Consider the following 5,117-nt stretch of genomic DNA (forward strand, 5'->3'; position numbering starts at 1 on the left):
ATGGACACGCACATACACACACATACACACACATACTATTATTCACACACACATACACACACACACACACACACACACACTTACACACACAGTATTCACACTCACAAGCACACACACACACACACACAAAAACACAAACACACACAGACCTCACACACACACACACACACACACACACACACACACACACACACACACACACACAGCAATGTGTTGTTAAACACAGAAAGTTCCAGGCGCTAGGATACGTAGCATGCTCCCATACTCCCTTTACTTACACAATTAATCTAAAGTACATCATAAATACATCATCCAGTTAAGCAATACATCATAATCATGCATTTCATTTTTGGGGCTTGAATCAGCCAACATATTTTAAAAAAAATCCTTTCACACAACGTGCAAAACCCTTAGTGTGCACAGTTCCTCACTCCCACTTGTGGAAGGTCACGTCCTAAAGAGCTCTGTCGGGTCCAGACACCCCCCCCACCCACACCTCCTCCTCCAGGCTCACCTCTCTGTGTAACATGGAGCTCCGGGACCACCAGACCAGACCCCCCCAACCCCCCCCGCCCACCGCCCCCCAGCCCCCCCCCCTTCCCCCGGGGTCCATGTCTGCTGGGTGTGATGAATTAGCTCCATGCGTGAACCCAAAGGCTCCTCAATTAACTGTTAATTACCGCTTGATAAATGACAGATCGACACCCCCCCCCTCTCCCCCGTCCACCCCCTCTCCCCCCCCTCTCCCACCCGCCTCCTCGGCCGCTATCTGAGAGAGGCAAGTGTTTATGTGCTGGTAACAAGTGTCCGGGCAGACTGTTATGTCTGTGCTTTGTCACAAGAGCGCGATTACTCTCAGATGTGCTCCCGCCGACCCACCCTGCCTCCCTCCCCCTCCTCACCCCCTCACCCCCCCCCCTCACAACTCCCACACACCCCTCAGACCCCCTCTCTCACTCACACACACCTATGTGCGAGCACACATGCATGCGTGCACACACACACACACACACACACACACACACAGACAAGTATGCACATGCACACACACACGGAAGCATGCGCGCATTCACTCACATACGCACGCATACACAAACTCGCACACACACATCATTACAACTACACACAGACACACACACACCACACACTCCCCTTAGGGTCTTTGGTTCTGCCTCCAAGCTCCGCCCACCAGCTCCAGTGAAGTTTCAGTGAACGCTGTAAAAAAAAAAGAAGAAAGAAAAGTAATCAGGTATGTTTGAACTCGGCCAATCAGGGCGCAGGGAGTAATAAAAACAGCGGTCAGCACGCAGGCGGGACACACTCCGAGGTGGACCCGGGGGATGATGTCACCGGGCCCGGTACTCCGGCCCGTCCTCCTAATGGGATTCATAACGGCACCAATCATCTGGGAGCGTGGTAATTGCACGTTAGCTGCTAGCTTAAGTTTCCCCCGTGAGCGATGGCGGCGGGCGGTAATTAGGCCCTAATGACGGTAAATTAAAAACAGTCCCGGTGTGTCGTGTTGGCCGACGGAGGGCTGGGGGATATTAACCTCCAACCCGCTTCTGGCCGCCGACGAGATTCATTTTCATTGATCAATTGAGTGATCTTTCTTTTTATTGCCGTGAATCTGTGTTTTATTAGGTTGGATGAATGGACGGACAGATAGACAGGCAGAGGGACAGGGAGACAGACAGACAGTAACATAGGGAGGGAGAGAGTGAGACAGACAGACAGACAGACAGATAGAGAGAGCTACAGACAGGCAGACGGAAAGAGGGTGAAAGGTGGAATCAGGGAAGTAATAGCCAGTCTTTGAGTCACCACATGTTGACCCTCTGAGTGAATGACGTCTGACTGAACCGTTCAGAGGAGGTTCGCTTATGAAATATGTCCTTTACTGCTCCGCTCGTTCAAGTTTCCACAGCAGGGGGGCGCGGAGGCCGGGGGGGGGGGGGGGGGGAGGCGGGCTCTGTTGAGACATTACATCCACCTCGCTCTTTATCGATGCAGTGTGTCAGCTGTGTGCCGTAGCTCACACATGCTAGTCCTAGCGTAGCCTAGCCGAGTCCTAGCCTAGCACAGCCTAGCGTCTCTCCCACATCGTTCAGAAAACGTTTTCTTTACAACAACCACACGTAAACAGTCAGTGTCAAAGAGACAAAATAAAACTCCCGCATTCCCAAACATTAGAAAATTCCCTGCACTGAGAACATTAGCTTTTCTCTGCGGCCCATTTACTGTGAGACTAATGAAGTGGGACGGACCATCTGTAACAGACTGGGGGGGGGTTCAATCTTCTTTGGATCCTGGGATGGATCCCACCGCCAGCATCACCAGACGCGTTTCTGATGGGGGGTCCTTCAAAGTATCGGGGGGGAGGGGGGGTCGAGGCTTCGGTATCTGGACGTCTGGACTCTTCGCTCTCCAGGACCTGGGTGGGAAAATCCCCCGTGAGATCAGTCCACTCTGTGTGCAGTCCAGCTGCTGTGTGTCGGGGTGTGTGTGTGTGTATGTGTGTGTGTATGTGTGTGTGTGTGTGTGTGTGTGTTTGTGTGTGAGTGTATGTGTCGGTGTGGGTGTGGGGGGGGGAACTTGGTTCTGTGCAAATGGATGTGTATTTATGCATGCGTGTGTTGCATATGTGTGTGTGTGTATGATCTGCAGTGGGTGTGTGTTTTTTGTGTGTTTTTGAATATGCATATAATTGTGGGTTCTGTGTGTGTGTGTGTGTGTGTGTGTGTGTGTGTGTGTGTGTGTGTGTGTGTCCGCGCAGGCATGACCAAAAGCGTTAATGTCAACATAATGTACGCTACATGAAGGGAAATGGGAAATTACCCAATAGGGACTTCTGTGTAGAAAACAAAGGTTTTTAACATGTATGCAAGTGTGTGTGCCAGTTTGAGTGTTTGTGTGTGTGCACGTGTGTGTGTGTGTGTGTGTGTGTGTGTGTGTGTGTGAGACGGTGGAGGTAGCAGGCCAACATCTGGTGTGTGCTTGGCTCTCTCTCTCTCTCTCTCTCTCTCTCTCTCTCTCTCTCTTTCTCTCTCTCTCTCTCACTCTCTCTCTCTCTCTCACTCTCTCTCTCTCTGACAGATCACTGCCTCGCTCGGCCGTTTCCTTCAAACAGCAATCAGGCCGAATCAAAGCAGCTGCTCTGCTCTTAAATACTCCGATGTCTCTAATCAACTCCATTACCAGCTCCACGCAAGGCAAGGGGCCGCAGCACACACACACATTCCTATACACACACACGTGCACACACACACACACACACACACACACACACACACACACACACACACATGCACGCTTACACACACTACCCAGGGAACCCACACACACACACACACACACACACACATGCACACTACCTGGGGCACACACACATACATTCCTACACACATGCATGGATACACACACTACCCAGGGAACCCACACACAAACACACATATGCACGGACACACATACATGCACGCACACACACACACACACACACACACACACACATGCACGCACACTCATGCATAAACACACTACCCAGGGAACCCCCACACACACACACACACACACACACAAACACACACATACACACCAAGGGAACACACACACACACAAACACACATTCCTACAGACACACCCACATCCACCCACCCACACACACACAGACACACTCCAGGTCTGTGTGAGTGTGTGTGTGTGTGCAGACGAGCAGTCAGTAATAATAATAGTTATTTTATTAGGAGCAGTGGTGCCCTGCCAGCAGCGCTAACAATCTAACACGCTCCAGAACGAGAGCAGGCATGGAAACGGCCTGTTAAGGATCCATACAAATCACCCATTCATTTCCCCCGCTCAGAGCTGCTAAGTAGAAAAGTGAGGCTGGGGTGGTGGGGTTGAGACGGTGCTGCTGGTGGGGGTGGTGTTGCGTCGTGGGTGGGTGGGAGGGCAGGAGGGTGGGGGGTAAAAATGTGATAATGCAGCCGCGGACGGAACTGTCACATCATTCCAGCGGAGCTGTTAGTGCGCAGCAGCTGTTGTTTCTATCGCACATGACAACCCCAGTCTAAACAACATGGCACTAATCCGCCTATTTCCATTCACTCACATGACAAGCATTCAGGTTCATCTTGTCCGTTGAAAGCTACGGCGCGACCATCCAAACAAATGTCAGCGTGGGGCTTTTTGTTAAAGTTCGTGGCGTTGCTTTGATTCGCTTATCGCCGCTATCGGATGTGTTCCGGTAGAAAAGAAAATAAAGCTGTAATTGTCCTGACTTTTAAGCCTGGAGATTGCCAAGCTCTGACTCAGCCGACCCCGGCGATGGAACTTTAACATTTTAGCGGCTCATCTCATCTCCTGCTCCAGCTCTGACTTACCTCTGTGATCATCAGGAGCATGAAGATGTGCGTTTAACACGCAACACACCGGAGAGAGAGAGAGAGAAAGGAGAGAGAGGACAGAGAGAGACCAGAGAGAGGAGAGAGAGGAGATTGAGGAGAAATAGGAGAGGAGAGAGGAGAGAGAGAAGAGAGGAGAGAGAGAGAGGAGAGAGAGGAGATGGAGGAGAGATAGGAGAGAGAGGAGAGAGGACAGAGAGAGAGGAGAGAGTAAGGCCCACCGTTTAAAAAAAGAAAAGAGCCAGGATAAAAAACAAAAGTGTTTCAACGTGGCGTGCTGGCGGTGTGTATCCTTGGCCCAGCGAGGGACTTCCTCCTCGGTGCTGGAAGCTTTCCTGGGTCCAGACACAGAGCACCTGGGACAACACGCTCCCCTCCCGGAGCCAGTTAATCAGGCGGGCAATCAGCAGCGAGAACCGCGGGAATACTGTTAATACGGTGCGCTCTGGCCCCGCAACCAGTAACACCACGCCGCCGTGCAGTGTGGAGAACAAACAAAGTGTGCTACACGTTATGTAGGGCTACATGAAGGGGAGATGGTTTTGATTGCGAAAAGGGCCGATGTTTGCCAAGATAACGAAAAAAAAAAATTTATTACATTTTTTTTCTTTCAAGGATTTTTCAAACTGTGTTGTGCTTCGAGAGGGAAATTTAATCCGCTGTCCAGCGTAATTCCTCTACGACAGCTTGCTTTGGATGGGAACGCCTATTTCTTGG

This window comes from Micromesistius poutassou (assembly GCF_964030765.1).
Source record: "Micromesistius poutassou genome assembly, chromosome: 2".
Taxonomy (NCBI): Eukaryota; Metazoa; Chordata; class Actinopteri; order Gadiformes; family Gadidae; genus Micromesistius; species Micromesistius poutassou.